The sequence below is a fragment of the Pseudophryne corroboree genome, chromosome 1 (assembly GCF_028390025.1).
Source record: "Pseudophryne corroboree isolate aPseCor3 chromosome 1, aPseCor3.hap2, whole genome shotgun sequence".
Taxonomy (NCBI): domain Eukaryota; kingdom Metazoa; phylum Chordata; class Amphibia; order Anura; family Myobatrachidae; genus Pseudophryne; species Pseudophryne corroboree.
Window position 1 is genome coordinate 1,060,434,571 of NC_086444.1, and position 18,008 is coordinate 1,060,452,578.

The 18,008-nt window shown below is 46.9% G+C and overlaps 1 long non-coding RNA gene across 1 annotated transcript; it reads right to left on the bottom strand.

Annotated features, from left to right (window-relative positions):
* Positions 1-2,031: 2,031 nt before the first annotated feature.
* Positions 2,032-7,020, bottom strand: LOC134925456 (uncharacterized). Its single transcript, XR_010177525.1, has 3 exons — positions 6,945-7,020; positions 4,185-4,256; positions 2,032-3,451 (listed from the first exon to the last, which is right to left on the bottom strand). It is a non-coding gene; the product is annotated as an uncharacterized LOC134925456 (long non-coding RNA).
* Positions 7,021-18,008: the final 10,988 nt, after the last annotated feature.

Here is an 18,008-nt window from a genome sequence, read left to right on the forward strand (position 1 = left end):
ATACATGTGTATCCGGCACTGGTACAGGGGGCGTTACGTGTGTAAGCGGCACTAGTACAGGGGGCGTTACATGTGTAAGCGGCTCTGGTACATGGGGCGTTACGTGTGTAAGTGGCACTGGTACAGGGGGCGTTACGTGTCTAATCGGCACTGGTACACAGGGGCGTTACATGTGTAAGCGTCACTGGTACAGGGGGCATTACGTGTGTAAGCGGCACTGGTACAGGGGGCGCTACGTGTGTAAGCGGCACTGCTACAGGGGGAGTTACGTGTGTATCCGGCACTGGTACGGGGAGCGTTACATGTTTAAGCGGCACTGGTACAGGGGGAGTTACGTGTGTAAGCGGCACTGGTACGGGGGGGGCGTTACGTGTGTATCCGGCACTGGTACATGGGGCGTTACGTGTTAAGCGGCATTGGTACAGGGGGTGTTACGTGTGTAAGCGGCACTGGTACAGGGGGCGTTATATGTGTAAGCGGCACTGGTACAGGGGGAGTTACGTGTGTAAGCGGCACTGCTACAGGGGGAGTTACATGTGTATCCGGCACTGGTACGGGGGGCGTTACATGTTTAAGCGGCACTGGTACAGGGGGAGTTACGTGTGTAAGCGGCACTGGTACGGGGGGCGTTACGTGTGTATCCGGCACTGGTACATGGGGCGTTACGTGTGTAAGCGGCATTGGTACAGGTGGTGTTACGTGTGTAAGCGGCACTGGTACAGGGGGCGTTATATGTGTAAGCGGCACTGGTATAGGGGGAGTTACGTGTGTAAGCGGCACTGCTACAGGGGGAGTTACGTATGTAAGCGGCACTGCTACAGGGGGCGTTACGTGTGTAAGCGGCACTGCTACTGGGGGCGTTATGTGTGTAAGCGGCACTGGTACAGGGGGCGTTACGTGTGTAAGCGACACTGGGATGGGAGGGCACAAATTTATAGTTTGCAGGGGGGCGCCGAACACCTCCTACCCTAAATCCACCAATCGACAACCATTTGCAGTCATGATGCAATTCCTCCCAAACTAAAAAGTTAACCCCTCAGTTGCCAGGCTATTAAAATGCTGTATTTCAGCCACAGCCAGGAGGTTTATGTTGCTTTGGTGACATGTAAGTGCCCTCAAAGTTCTTTCTTGAAACACGCCCAGTGTCGGACTGGGGGAAGTAGGGCCCACCAGGGGAATACAATGGTAGAGGCCCATGTTTAGGGGTGTGGTCATTCTATAGAGGGGGTGTGCCCATCCGCCATATTGGTTTGCCTAACCATTTTGCATGGGTTGGTCCCCTAGATAAATATATACAGAAAATACTGTAGTGCATGCATGATAATATACTCGATTAGTAACAGCACAGTCTGGAACCTGATCCCAAGAGGAGGAGTTGGGCCCCCAGGCAGTAGTGCCCACCGGTGGTTTCTCCTGTGGGCCAGTCCAACCCTGAACACGCCAATACACTTTGAGACAATCTACTGGCAAGGCTCGGGTCTTTGATCTGGGTATGGAATAAGGAAACACTTGCAAGGGGAACCTCAGCACCATGGAATCTGTCATTGCACAGTATGCAAATAGAATTTCAAGAAGGGGAATGGGATGGGGCCACATAAATCTAACCTGCACTTACCATCAATAAATGTTGGGATCTATGATGTTACACTATCATTTTATGACATTACACAAACCCCTTTGCCACAAATCTTCTAGTTTTTGGGACCAGAAAAGATTTATAATGGCTCAAAAAAGGTTAACAGAAGGTCTCTGGGTGGAAGAAAATGTATTTGGAAGAGAAGAGAAACAATGGCATCTTTACTGAATGTGGAGTTCTGCAAATTAAGTTATTAGACTGTACAAAAAGGTTAAGACCTTTAACAATAATAGTTATACATACTTGTTATGATACTTGTTATGATACTTACTTTCTGCAAATGATTTTATTTTTTTATGGGATATTTTATACATTGTACCTTTAAAATCTAATTTCTGTAAATCGAGTGTCCCTTTAACAAAATGACAAATGATCAGTTCAATAAATATCCAACTTTTAATTATTTTCTGAGCAAGAAATTATTGCACACATTGGGCTTTATGTGCCAACTTACATAAAGGGTTAGTGCTGCATTTTTGAGTAATACCCACTTAGGAAGAGACGCAGGCCCAGCGACTGGGAGGGTGGGGGTGGGCAGGGCCGCCATCAAGGGGGTGCCCTGTGTACAGTTGTCCCGGGCCCGGCCACTCTGACAGAGTGGAGGGCCCGGGCTGCACACACAGCGGCTATTCCCGGCGGCGACCACCGCCGGTGACACTGACCGCGGCGCGGCTTTTGCCCCTTCGTGTCCCGCCGCCGATCACAGCAAGCTGCAGCTTGCTGTTCGGCTAAATAAAGTTTATTTTATTCAAATGCGACACAGCGTGACGTCATGACGTCACGCCGCGTCGGGTGAAGAGGAGCCGTGGAGCTAGGGACAGGAGGCGGCTGGCAGCAGCAGATAGCGTGGGAGAGACAGAGAGAGCAGAGAGGACAGATTTGTAGGTAAGTATTTCTTTACACAGGTAAGTATGTATGTCTCTGTTGTCTGTGACTGTGGGTTTTATGAAAAGGGGGCCCGGAGCATTGAGGACATGTGTACCTGGCACTGGGGTCTGGGGGCATATCTGGCACTGGGGAGTGGGACATATCTGGCACTGGGGGCATATCTGGCACTAGGGGCATATCTGGCACGGGGGGCATATCTGGCAGGCACAGTGGGGGCATTTCTGTATCTGGCACTGGGGGCATATCTGGCACTGGGGGCATTTCTGTATTTGGCACTGTGGGGTATTTCTGTATCTGGCACTGTGGGCATATCTGGCACTGGGGGCATATATGTATCTGGCACTGGGGGCATATATGTATCTGGCACTGGGGGCATATATGTATTTGGCACTGGGGGCATTTCTGTATCTGGCACTGTGGGCATATCTGGCACTGGGGGCATATATGTATCTGGCACTGGGGGCATATATGTATCTGGCACTGGGGGCATATATGTATCTGGCACTGGGGGCATTTCTGTATCTGGCACTGGGTGCATATCTGGCAGGCACAGTGGGGGCATTTCTGTATCTGGCACTGGGGGCATATCTGGCAGGCACAGTGGGGGCATTTCTGTATCTGGTACTGGGGGCATATCTGGCACTGGAATAGAAATATTATTTTTTATTTTTTGGAATATATATTTATTTTTATTTTACTTTTTTTTCGGAGGGGGGGAGGGGGGGTTTCTATTTTGTCAGTCACGGGCCCCACAATTTCTGGTGGCAGCCCTGGGGGTGGGGGTCAAAGGGTTCAGTCATGCCCCTTCCTCCCCTCGGTCACTGCTATCTTGGCTATGGTGCATCATTTTAATGACGTTGTGAAGTCATGATACTGCACCAGCCATCCACTGCTTGTCCTCGCTGCCGCAGGCTGCAGCACGGCCACCTAAAAAAGAGGAAGGAACAGCTGGTATTGGAAGTGAATCTCCGGCACAGAATCTATAAGGCAGCAGCCCCACCACTATCCGACTCCCTACAGTAGTGATTTTCAACCTTTGTTTACTCGCGGCACACCGAACAATATTTTAAAATTCCCAAGGTACACCATCAGTTCCCCACAGAAGAAAAAACAAAAAAAAACACATTGTCCCTCACAGTAAATTTTTTTTCCACACATACATTGGCCTACAGATGGGTCCACGGTTATCTTGACTAGTTTTCTGCGCCTAGGCACAACATGATTTATTAGCATAAACCCTTCATCTATTGTTCTCAGCTGCAATACAATACAGAGAACAATACAGCAGGGGATTGAGTCTGACTGGACAGTCTCAGTTAATCCTATTAAAGGTCAAGATAAACATGGACCCATCTGTACACAGAAAAAAAACCAATCACATTGCTCCCCACATATATCAATCACATTGCTCCCCACATAAATCCTATTGCTCCCCACATGAATTATTCACATTGTTCTCCCCATAAATCCATAAATCGTTATTCTCCCCACATAAATGTAACCCTTTCCTACCCACTATTTCCCTGCAGTGAGGGGGTTACTATCAGTGACTACTAAGGCGTGCCTCCACCCAAGCACTTATGTAGTTTAGGCTTGCTTGGGAAAGCCAATGAAGTGCATGTATTAATACCCTTCCCCTAGGTTGCACTTTGACCTGTACCTTCACAACTGTCTGTTCTTCCTTGTGTTTCAGATTCACTCCAACGGTCATCAACTGGATTCTCAATTAACCCTATTGGTAAGTATTTATGGCAAATAAAACACAACCACTTCTCTCACTTATAACTTTGCAATTATATTGTAATAAATCTTTATCTCAGCTTATCTCTTTATATCATAGAATATCCTATATACTCTATACTATACATTTCCAACTGCATGCATTACAAAAAAAATACTCTTTGAAATAACACCTATAGGTGTTTGAGTGACCCGGGTACTCTTAGGGTGATAGGGCACTATAGGGCCCATAAACCTATGAAAACATCAGCATTTAGTACAGACTATGTAACATCATTACTAAACCATAACCTTCAATTCTCCCTTTAGCTAGTGACAGGCTGAAGGGTTAACTCTTCTGTGCTTTGTAAATATTACTTTTTATATGATCAATTTCCTTATAATAGTTACAGTGTAAAAGTGAATATTTCTATTTCCCTAGTGAAGGGTTAAAACATGCTATATGAACTCTTATGTGTTTGCATGGATGCGTGCTGCCCTGTGCTAGGTGCCTTTGTCTCTCATACAGATACCAGGCCTGTGTGGGTCTGGCATCCAAGGTCAGTTCCATACCAGATGAAACTTGTTCTTTCTACCCAAATATACTGTGTTACAAAAACCTTGTTAAATGTTTGAGAAACTTGTAGAAAACCCATATATGGACATCCGCCTTTTCTGTTCTGCCTGGTAACTATTAACGAGCCAATGGGAGTGTAACGACATGTCAGTTACACCCATATGCATTGCCTTATATACTTTTGTTAACCTCATAATAAAACAGTGTGAATTTTTACTGCTTGTGTTGTGCATGTACCTTGTGGCTAAAAGTTCATACTCCAGACGTCTAAGAGGCCATCACATCGAGGGTTAAAGAATATAAGGGCAAATCCTTTCAGCTGGGGGCTATGTCCGGAATTCAGTGATCGTCCCTGAATGGTAAGATAGAGAATTTATTGTCTGTCTTTGCCATACAGGATTGCGGTCATACACTGAAGCTGAATCCGTGTCAGTGTTCCGGGAACACGTGACAAGGTAATATTTAAGTCCGGGACTTAATATTACGAAGTTTTATGTAAAAGCATAAAACAGGTATCAGGGATACCATAGAATCTTTAATGTCTGGGACTTAAAGATACGTCTGAGAAAGGACCCGGGGTCCAAGCGCAATTCTCCAAAGACGTCAGTATCTGGGATACTTAAAAAAAATAGACCTGGGGTCTATACGTAACGTAGATCATACCTCGATTTGATCGTCTATATATATTCTTGTATGTTTGTAGTGAGATAAGTTCTTATATTTGGTCCAGACGGCTGGTAAGTTTTCGTCTGCCAGATATCTTTACTCAAACACTTTTCTTGCTTCCTGTTTAAAACGCTGTATTTTTCTGACATCTTGTACGAATGTAAGTATCGTACGCGTCAAAAGATTTCATGTTCTCACTATACAGATAATATTGTGATATTGTCAATGACTAATTAACTGGTTAAGCTGATGCATGTATAGTAAGTAGAGTATTGTATATTTTAGATATTTTCCTTTAAAGTTGTACTGTTGATTTATATTACTGTCTGACAATGGGCTCTAGTCAGAGTAAAAAAACCTGCATATTCCCCGCCCCTCCCTGGTGAGACATGCAAGATGTATGTCGCCCGCAACTCTACCTCAGAGTATTACTTAGTTAACCCATGGGTGGATAATTTAGCGGGATGGATAGAGAAAGCAGGACAGGACCCATTCCTACGGGAAGGCAGTAATTACCCTTTCTATATGGAGATTTAAGAAAAAATGTCAGTTTCCAACAGCACAGAAGCGAGGCAGTGAGAAACTGTATCCCTCTCCCTCCCCCTTGCATTCCAATGTATCCTGCGCTCAGAGACACAAATCTCTTGGCAGCAGTAACCCTTTCACACTAAATGGGATTGCCTCCAGCTCCACTGCTGGAGGGTGCGTCCACTAGCTCTATCCCTAGCACCAATAACCCAGAGTTTAGATAATAGTAAAACACTGTCCCAAGCCCACCATTACCCTCGATGGCTGTATATCTTATTTGCGCAAAGCTTGCAAAGGACGCAGCTATACACATATGAAGGAAGGCTTTTTTGCCTGTGCTTTTTTTTTTGCCTGTCGCTGTGGCTTGTAAACAGAAACCTTCATAGTCTGTTACTGCGTTTTGGAAAAGGTTTAAGGACTGCTGGACAGATGACGCTGGCTTACCTTTGCTTAACTCAGAAAGCTTACTCATTTCCCCACCCACTCATAACTATCGGAACTCCAGACGCTTTGACAGACAGAACCAACCCCGCAGTCAGGGAAGATTCCAAAGACCCCGCGCACTGACGGGGCCCGGAGGAGGGTATCCCAGCCTTTATTCAACTCTCCCGTCATAGTAAAGATTCACCTCTGCTGCCACTTATTATAAATGGAAGTAAAATTCCCTTTTTAGTGGACAGCGGTGCAACAACCAGTGTTTTGTGTTCTGACCTATGCAGTGTCCCCTCTCACCAGAAAAGATAGAAGGTCTCCGCCCCATGATACAGCAATTCTTACAACAGGGTATTCTCAGACATATTGTATCACCATACTGTACTCCTGTGAACCCTGTTGCCAAAGCTGATGGCAGTATAAGATTCGTACAGAATCTCAGAGCGATCAATCAGCTAATTGTCCCAATTGCACCAATTGTTCCAGATGTAAACTCACTCATTTCTGCAATCCCTGCAGATGCTGCGTTCTTCTCTGTAATTGATTTGAAGAATGCCTTTTTTCAGCATACCTGTAGATTCACAGACACAATTACTTTTTGCCTTTTCTTTTGAGGGTAAACAACTTACCTGGTGCAGATTATTGACGCACCTGTTGTCTCCAGGCCACATTGAGGCCCTGGCAACCTCACCATGGTTCAGTCCTGCTACAGTATGCAGATGATCTGCTGCTCTGTAGTAAAACTGAGGAGGCCTGCCGAGTGGATGGTGTTTCATTACTAAACTGGCTTTGTGAATGTGGACACAAGGTGTCCAAAATAAAAATGCAATGGTGTAAAAAGCATGTTGATTACTTAGGTTTTGTGCTCACTCAGGGAGAGAGGAAAATCAGTCCACAACGCATACAGTCTGTATTGGGCCTGGTCACCCCAACTACCCAGAAGGAACTATTGTCCTTCCTGGGTATGGTAAATTACTGCAGACAGTGGATATCTGATTGCTCCTATTATGATAACATTTTGAGACAAGCCACACTGAAGGACAAACCTAAAACTGTACAATGGTCACAAGAAATGTTAACTGCATATGAAAGTTTAAAATGTATGTTGATAAAAAGTCCGGCACTTGGCCTCCCCAGTTATGTGCTACCTTTCCATCTATATGCAAGGGACAATTGTAAAACCATGGCGGGGGTGCTCACACAGTTTCATGGAGGGAAGTTGCGCCCCGTGCATTTTTTTTCAAAAGTCATGCCAGTGTCTGTGCAAGGTATGCCTGCCTGCCTCAGGGCTTTGGCAGCCTGTGCAATGGTTGCAGAAATGGCCACTACCCTCACTTTAGGCCACATCACAGTACTCCACACCACACATGATGTCCTGGCAATACTTAAAGGCTTGCACACACAGCACATGTCAGCACAACGCCTTAGTGGATATGAAGTACTCCTTTTGAGTAACCCTACCCTTACCATCAAGTACACTGCTAGTTCTTCTGGCCCTGCACCCATTCTCAATGCCCTTTTAGGCTTGAAAGGTCCTGAGGATGAACCACCCGACCTACATGACTGTGCTGCTTCCATTGAAGCTGAAACTTCTCCCAGACTTGACATGTCTCCCGTTCCCATACCAGGCGCAGACATAGTTTTTGTTGACGGCTCCTGTAGTAGGCCCAATGACAATACATACCAGGCTGGCTATGCCATTGTCACCCTCCCTGACACTGTGTTGGAAACCCTGCCAATACCTTATCAGTCCGCGCAAGCTGCAGAACTCATTGCACTCACTAGAGCATGTCCCTCCCTTGACAACGTCCATCTGCTCACTCAACTTCAAGCTGCTGCGACTAATACTGATCTCTCCGACTGGACTTACCCAATTCTGCAGAAAAAATCCTAAATCAGGATTAATCTGCAAAGAGGGGAAACCCTGTATACCCCAGTCCAGTGCCCCTTTGCTCGTTGCCCAGTGCCGTGGTGTTGGTCACCGTGGTGAAGCCACAACACTCCTCCTACTAACCAATGATTTTTATGTTACTAATGCCAAATCACTTGTGGACCAGTATGTTAACAGATGCATCACTTGCCTCAGGAACAACCCTAATAAAGCTAAACACCAGCATCTTGAATACCCCACAGAAAACTCTAGGATACTCACCCTTTGAAATACTAATGGGTAGACCCTTTTCCTACACCCTGGGCTAAGAAACCACTAGTAATACAGGAAGGAGATCTAGAACTCATCAGAGAAGAGTATGTCAGGTCCCTGATAACAAAACTGAATGAAATTGAACATGAGGTTGTTTGTAAAAACCCTTTGAATCCACAGGAACCTACACACCCCTTTAAAGTCAGAGACAGAGTCGTGGTGAAGGTGCTCCCCAGGAACAAGAGCCCAGGAGACTTCACCTATGGTCCAGAGACAGAGGTCGTAGCAGTTACCCGAACAGCAGTCCTGACAGAGGAAAGTCCTACCTGGATCCATGCATCCCGAGTAAAAAAGGTTCCTAGACCAGACCTAGAGAGGGAAGCAAGTGATTCCAGTGAGGTACGAACCGGGGCAGACAGCCCTGACCTCCCACCTAGCGAAGAAAGAAGAACAGAAGAAGATGAGGAACCTGTCCCCTATCTTTATCCTGGGGACTATCTCGATAGCCCTACTGGCCCTCATTCACCTCACAATATGTGAAGTCGACATCACACAAACAAATGGGATCCCCACCTTGTGGTATAATTCCTCCAATACACACGTAGCCACATACATCCTTGATTATTTTATGTTCCCCAAAATTGCTGATGACAAATATTATATACAACACAGGAGGAAATCAGGAATGTCTGAGACAGTATATATTTGTGTTACTGACGAATGGTACTATGACATTAGATATTATGGATCTAATTGTAATTCCTGGGAAGCTGTGGGGTGGCAAACAGGATACTATAGTGCAAGACAAAGGTTTTATTTATGGGATATGTATAAAAACCCAAAATACCAGCCTAAAATTGCTCCCCAAAACAAACCTTTAAAGCCCCATATTGCCACTTCTAAAGATATGGTGGCTATTACTAACCCTACCTTTGAAGACACCCTAGCTATTGAAACTGGTTTCCCTGACATTAATTTTTGGTTGGAATGGATGAAGTATAGTGCTAACAAACACAATAAAAGCAACTGTTATGTCTGTGGCAAATCTAGGCCCCACCTAGGTACAGTGCCCCTTAATATACCCCTAGAACAGGAAAATTGTTTTTTCAGCCTTTTTAATGACACCAAAACAAATGACAGTCAGTGCGAAATGTGGAAAAGGGAATATCCCATATTGTCAAAAAATCCCAACCCAGGAAGCACCATAACCATATATCCTGGAAACTATACCTGTTATACATCTAACACCACCACAGGGAGAAATTTAAAAGGAGCCTCACTCAAGAATCATGTCATATAATAATCATGATTCTAAGAGGGGATTGAAGGGTTAACTCTTCTGTGCTTTGTAAATATTACTTTTTATATGATCAATTTCCTTATAATAGTTACAGTGTAAAAGTGAATATTTCTATTTCCCTAGTGAAGGGTTAAAACATGCTATATGAACTCTTATGTGTTTGCATGGATGCGTGCTGCCCTGTGCTAGGTGCCTTTGTCTCTCATACAGATACCAGGCCTGTGTGGGTCTGGCATCCAAGGTCAGTTCCATACCAGATGAAACTTGTTCTTTCTACCCAAATATACTGTGTTACAAAAACCTTGTTAAATGTTTGAGAAACTTGTAGAAAACCCATATATGGACATCCGCCTTTTCTGTTCTGCCTGGTAACTATTAACGAGCCAATGGGAGTGTAACGACATGTCAGTTACACCCATATGCATTGCCTTATATACTTTTGTTAACCTCATAATAAAACAGTGTGAATTTTTACTGCTTGTGTTGTGCATGTACCTTGTGGCTAAAAGTTCATACTCCAGACGTCTAAGAGGCCATCACATCGAGGGTTAAAGAATATAAGGGCAAATCCTTTCACAGGCCTCTTGGCTCAGTCTGGAAAATTATTGCAACAGTTACTATCCTATATAATGTTACAAATGTTTCTCTGTGGTCTGCTGAGTAGAAGGTACTTCTTAACTTATATGTATCTAACACTAACAATCGGCTTTTTCCCTCCACAGTAGATGTGTATTTTACATGGTACTCCTTGGGATGTTAGTATATCTGATCCCTGGCGGCTGTACCTCCTTAACCAACTGTATTCCTGTGTATTTCGTAACACAGGGGTCCTCTATGTTCCTGCAGAGTTTAAGTCATACTTGCCTACCTGACCCTCTCCATGAGGGAGAAAATGCTCTGTTCCTGGACTTTCCTGGTAATGTATGATTGCCATCACCTGTGGTGAGCTAGTTAATTGATAAGAAAGGTGTTTCACCACAGGTGATGGCAATCATACATTACCAGGAAAGTCCAGGAACAGAGCATTTTCTCCCTCATGGAGAGGGTCAGGTAGGCAAGTATGGTTTAAGTGTTTAAGCTGTCCCTTAGGCGATATCCGGGTTAGAAGCAATATATGAAATATAATCACAGTCTTGGGGTACTTGAAGTAGTTTGGCTCATAACAGTAGATTCTTTTATATGCTGACTACCAGTCTCTTCACCTTGTACTTATGGAACAGGTGAATTGTTCAGCAACTATTTATAAAATGCAGACTAATTTGGACTATCCCTTTACTATTGACTCTGCTTTTATTTGCTGTCTTTATAAAAATGCTGCGCTTAATGTCTTGGTCTCCGCTCTTACTGTTTCCTAAGCAGAACGACACCCTTTGTATACCTAGCAGGTCCTATACTTCAAAAATGAATCCTCAGGGCTGCTTAATGTTCCGATTCGCCTGCACCAGTGCTAATTTGATGCTGTGAAACACTGGTAACTGACACTGCTAGAAATATTTATGCAGCACTACTATAGTCCTTGGGCACAGTTCCACAGGTACATATACATAGCCCTCTAGCACTTTCCCGCTTTCTTAATTTCTTATGATGGAGCAGGAACCGATACTGTACAATCCACACTGGACTAATGATGCAATAAAATTTGATTCCTCTGTACTATAGTCGGCTCCTCTATATCTGTCTAGCGCTAGTATAATCAGTCCCACTCCTGTCATAGACTAGAGAGATAGTACTGCTGGTGTACAGTGTACAATGAATATCTGCTTAAATCATACTTGCCTACCTGACCCTCTCCATGAGGGAGAAAATGCTCTGTTCCTGGACTTTCCTGGTAATGTATGATTGCCATCACCTGTGGTGAGCTGGGTAATTGATAAGAAAGGTGTTTCACCACAGGTGATGACAATCATATATTACCAGGAAAGACCAGGAACAGAGCATTTTCTCCCTCATGGAGAGGGTCAGGTAGGCAAGTATGGCTTAAATACACTTACACCTCCGCCCATTGATGCTGCAGTAAGGGGCTCTCCCTACTCCTTCTCTCTCATTTGCATAGGCCGCTTCTTCACTGCTTATAGGTGCCTCACTCTGTGGCTCGGCCTGGGGTTAGGGTGTGTGTGGCTGTTGCTAGGCTGCTACTGGCGTCTATGTTATTATAGCGCTGGCCACCTCCGCTTCCCCTCCCGCTGCTTCTGCCGCTCAGAGGACTCTAAGATGGCTCTCCGCCGGGTCACACCACCTTCCCCTGCCTGCCTGCAAGACTCTGCGGGGGCAGCGTGCAGCGGCACAATACCTCAGTGTGATCTCCTCTCCTCCCGATGCCTGGAAGGATAGCTGGCAGGTACCGTGCAGACTCTGGGCTCCCGACCACATCTTCTCTGGGCTGCGTCACACTCTCACCGCGCTCCCCCTTGTAAAGCTCTGCTGGTTCTCCCTAGCGGCTGTCACTTGTCTCCTCTCACTGCTCCCGGGGCTGGCTGTGTTCAGCAGTTCCCAGCTGCATCCAGTCTCCTGATTTACCGGCACCAACTGACTTTTGTGCACCTGCTCTCCTCCTCGTGCGGTCTCTGCCATTTGACCGTTATAGCAGCGTGAGGGTCAGTTTCTGGAACAATCTCTCCAGCTGTCCCATAAGCAGAGGCGTAACTAGGGTTTTTGGAGCCCAGGGCAAGATCAATAATGGCGCCCCCCACCCCCAAAAAAAAAAAAGTATGTGCAGACACCACCGGTGTCACTGCATATAAAGATGTCAGGGTGTGTATGTATGTGTATGTAGGTGCAGTGGTCGAAGTTGAATTTTTGAAGGTGGAATGAAAGAGTGTAGATAGCAATTATGTGCGCGCTCCGGAAAAGGGGCGTGGTCACTCAAAAGGGGCGTGTCCTTCAGTGTAGTAGGACCCCTTATACTATCTAGTACTGGTGCCCCTTTGACATTATAGCACACGGTATGAGCCGAAATTCACATTATAGCACACAGTATGAGCCGAAATTCACATTGCCACACACGGCATGAGCCGAAATTCACATTATAGCACACAGTATGAGCCAAAATTCACATTACCCCACATGGTATGAGCCAAAATTCACATTATAGCACACGGTATGAGCCGAAATTCACATTAGAGCACACGGTATGAGCCAAAATTCACATTACTCCACATGGTATGAGCCAAAATTCACATTACCCCACATGGTATGAGCCAAAATTCACATTACAGCACACGGTATGAGCCAAAATTCACATTACAGCACACGGAATGAGCCAAAATTCACATTACCCCACATAGTATGAGCCGAAATTCACATTATAGCACACGGTATGAGCCAAAATTCACGTTACAGCACATGATATGAGCCAAAATTCCCATTATAGAGTTAGGGGATCCTACCCCCAGAATTAACATGGCCTGTGGGGCACTATGATGAGGGGAGCCCACCCCCTTAATAGACTAATTGCAGAGTTTAGCAGCGGAAGGGCTGCAGCGGTTTCTCACCCCAAGCTGCGGCGCTTCAGCCACCTCCGACACTCCACATCTTCGGCACCACCCGGGATGCAGAGCACCGCACCGGGTATGCACCCTTTTCAGTGTGGTCTGCTGCGCTCCGAAGGGGTTCTTGTTTCATGCTGCAGGATCCCGATGTGCGCCTTCCTCCCCGCTGTTACTGTCATGGTAAGCATTAGTATCGTTTACCGCAGAGGCCATTTTCTGAGGCATATGTGTTAAACCTCAGGAACTGAGATGCCCTTCTCACTATATAGCTGTGTGGCCGAGCCGGGCGGGGGGACAGCCAGCAGCAGCATGCCGGATATCAGCAGCAGAGGGTGCGGGCTGTACATACTTGAGGCAGCTGGATATTCAACAGTGCTGAAAGCCTGCGGAGCCCGCACCCCCGGAGCTGCAGTACACCGGCAGAGGACACCCATCCCCCGAACCCTGCGTAGCCCAAAGCCGGAGATCAGCAGCATGTTGAACGCGGAAGCAGAAGCTGCTTATTGCCGGTCAGCATGCTGCTGATCTCCGGCTTTGGGCTCCGCACGTGCATTACAGCCCCCACCCTCGGCTGCTGATATCCGGCATGCTGCCCCTGCTGCTGGCTTTCCACCCGCCCGGCTCGCCCACCCAGCTGGATGGTGAGTGAGAAGGGCATCTCAGTGCCCGTGGTTTAATACATATCTGTCTTCGGTAAATGGCCATTAGTACATCCCACACACACTGATTACACACACACAGACTTGCCACCCCCAAATCCTACACACACCCACTCAGACTACACACATTCTCATACTTTCCTCTCCCCCACACACACACTGGACTGCAAAAATTTACACACACTGACACTGTTCCACACACACACAATTAACACACACTCACACTGTCCCACACACACAATTAACACACACGCACACTGTCCCACACACCAGTGGCATGCGGTGAGGTCAGTGGCGTGCGGTGAGGCACTACAGCCATAATGTCCGCCGAATCCTGCCGATGACCCCTACCGCCACCGAGCCAATGCCCGCCACTGCTTCTGAGCCGATGCCCGCTGCCACCACCAATGGCTTACAAACTCGCCCACCATCAACTGACCCAGCCCTCCGCCACTAATTTGCAACTCAGTCCAAAGCCGCCAATGCCCGCTGCATGCCTGCTCATCATACTTGTGATATATTGTAAATTTTTATAGAAAAAATTAATAATTAGTGTTTTGGACTGGGAAGGGAGTGGGAGGACATGAATGCAATTTTGTTGTCCAGGGTTTCCATTAACTTAATGGAGAAGGGTCTGAATGGGTTAAAAATGTAAAAAAAAAACTGCGTGAGGTCCCCCTCCTAAGTATAACCAGCCTCGGGCTATTTGAGCTGGTCCTGGTTGTTTAAATACTGGGAAAAAATTGGACAGGGGTTCCCCGTATTTAGACAACCAGCATCGGGCTCTTAGTCCGGTCCTGGTTCCAAAAATACGGGGGACAAAAGATGTAGGGGTCCCCCCGTATTTTTAAAACCAGCACCGGGCTCCACTAGCCAGGGACATAATGCCACAGCCGGGGGACACATTTATGTAGGTCCCTGCGGCCGTGGCATTACCCCCCCAACTAGTCACCACTGGCCGGGGTTCCCTGGAGGAGTGGGGACCCCTTAAATCAAGGGGTCACCCCCCCTCCAGGCACCCAAGGGCCAGGGGTGAAGCCCGAGGCTGTCCCCCCCATCCGTGGGCTGTGGATGGGAGGCTGATAACCATGTAAGTAAAAAAAGAATATTGTTTTTTGTTGTGGAACTACAAGGCCCAGAAAGCCTCCCCCGCTTGCTGGTACTTGGAGAACCTCAAGTACCAACATGCAGGGAAATAACGGGCCCGCCGGTACCTGTAGTTCTACAACAGAAAAAATACCCAAATAAAAACACAACTCACACACCGTGACAGTAAAAATTTATTAAAGCACACTGACACACTCACACATACTTACCTATATCCCACGCCGGTCACGTCCACTTGTCCAGTAGAATCCAATAGGGGTAGCTGTAAAAATGAGAGACACATTACTTACCTACATCCCACGCCGGTCACGTCCACTTGTCCAGTAGAATCCAGTAGGGGAATCTGTAAAAATGAGAGACACATTACTTACCTACATCCCACGCCGGTCACGTCCACTTGTCCAGTAGAATCCAATAGGGGTACCTGTAAAAATGAGAGACAGATTACTTACCTACATCCCACGCCGATCACGTCCACTTGTCAGTAGAATTCAGTAGGGGAATCTGTAAAAATGAGAGACAGATTACTTACCTACATCCCACGCCGGTCACGTCCACTTGTCAGTAGAATTCAGTAGGGGAATCTGTAAAAATGAGAGACAGATTACTTACCTACATCCCACGCTGGTCACGTCCACTTGTCCAGTAGAATCCAGTAGGGGAATCTGTAAAAATGAGAGACAGATTACTTACCTACATCCCACGCCGGTCACGTCCACTTGACCAGTAGAATCCAGTAGGGGAATGTGTAAAAATGAGAGACAGATTACTTACCTACATCCCACGCTAGTCACGTCCACTTGTCCAGTAGAATCCAGTAGGGGAATCTGTAAAAATGAGAGACAGATTACTTACCTACATCCCACGCCGGTCACGTCCACTTGTCCAGTAGAATTCAATAGGGGTACCTGTAAAAATGAGAGACAGATTACTTACCTACATCCCACGCCGATCACGTCCACTTGTCCAGTAGAATTCAATAGGGGTACCTGTAAAAATGAGAGACAGATTACTTACCAACATCCCACGCCAATCACGTCCACTTGTCAGTAGAATCCAGTAGGGGAATCTGTAAAAATGAGAGACAGATTACTTACCTACATCCCACGCTGGTCACGTCCACTTGTCCAGTAGAATCCAATAGGGGTACCTGTAAAAATGAAAATGATACTTACAAACTTCAATCCACAGGAGGAGAGAGAGAGAGAGAGAGAGAGAGAGAGGGGAGGAGGAGGAGTGGGGGGGGGGGGGGGGGGAGAGAGAGACTAACCTGCTGCTGCTGCTGGGGAGACCGGCACACACTGCAGGGCCACGACGGGAGGACGGAGCCGGCGAGGGAGGGGGAGAGCCGCACACCGCCGCTCCTGTCAGCGGCAGCGGAGGAGGACGGGGCGCACACTACAGACGCCAATAACCGCCGGGACAATTAACACACACACAATTAACACACGCACACTGTCCCACACACACACACAATTAACACACATGCACGCACACTGTCCCACACACACAAATAACACACACGCACACTGTCCCACACACACAATTAACAAACACGCACTGTCCCCCACACACACACAATTAACACACTCACACTGTCCCACACACACACACACACACACACACACACAATTAACACACGCACACTGTCCCACACACACACAATTAACACACACGCACACTGTCCCACACACACACAATTAATACACACGCACACACAGTTAACACACACTCAAACTGTCCCACACACACACAATTAACACACACTCAAACTGTCCCACACACACAATTAACACACACGCACAATTAACACGCACTCAAAACTGTCCCACACACACAATTAACGCACTCACACTGTCCCACACACACACACACACACACACACACACACACACACACAATTAACAAACACGCAAAACTGTCCCACACACACAATTAACACACTCACACTGTCACACACACACACACACACACACACACACACACACACACACACACTGTCCCACACACACACAATTAACACACGCACACTGTCCCACACACACACAATTAATACACACTCACACTGTCCCACACACACACACAATTTACACACTCAAACTGTCCCACACACACAATTAACACACTCACACTGTCCCACACACACACACACACACACACACACACACACACACACAATTAACACACACGCACTGTCCCACACACAACACACACGCACACTGTCCGACACACACAATTAACACACACACACTGTCCCAAAAGAACACTGTCCCACACACACACTTAACACACACACACAAAATGTCCCGCACCCCCTGTCCCGACAGGGAAGTATAAAGAAGATTACCCCGCTCACCTGCAAGGCTGCACTCACTGATGTTCAGGGGCCGCGCGCCCCCCGAGGTCGCGCACGCGCATGCGCGCACCTCCGCGGTCGCGGTCGCGATCGCGTACACTTTGCAGGGGGGAGTAGGGGGAGGCTCCTGGCTGCCGCTGCCTGTCTATTGTGACAGGCACAGCAGCCGGGGAGACAGGGAAACCGCCGCGGGTAGCGCCGGCGGAATCCCTGACGCATGGGGCGAGTGGGCCGTGCCGGTGGCGCCCCCCTCTGTTGGGGCTGCCATGGCGCCCAGGGCACGTGCCCTGCTCGCCCCGTGCTAGATACGCCTCTGCCCATAAGTAGTATCAGCCCTGTACACCATGTAATTGTTACCAGCCACATACATAGTTAAATATATATATAATGGAAAATACAGGAATTCATTTATATACACCATTACATAGTATAATTCAATGGGTCATAGTAACTTGTCATACCTCTAAATAAACTCCCATGGTCTTCCTATGTTAGGGCGCTACATTCTC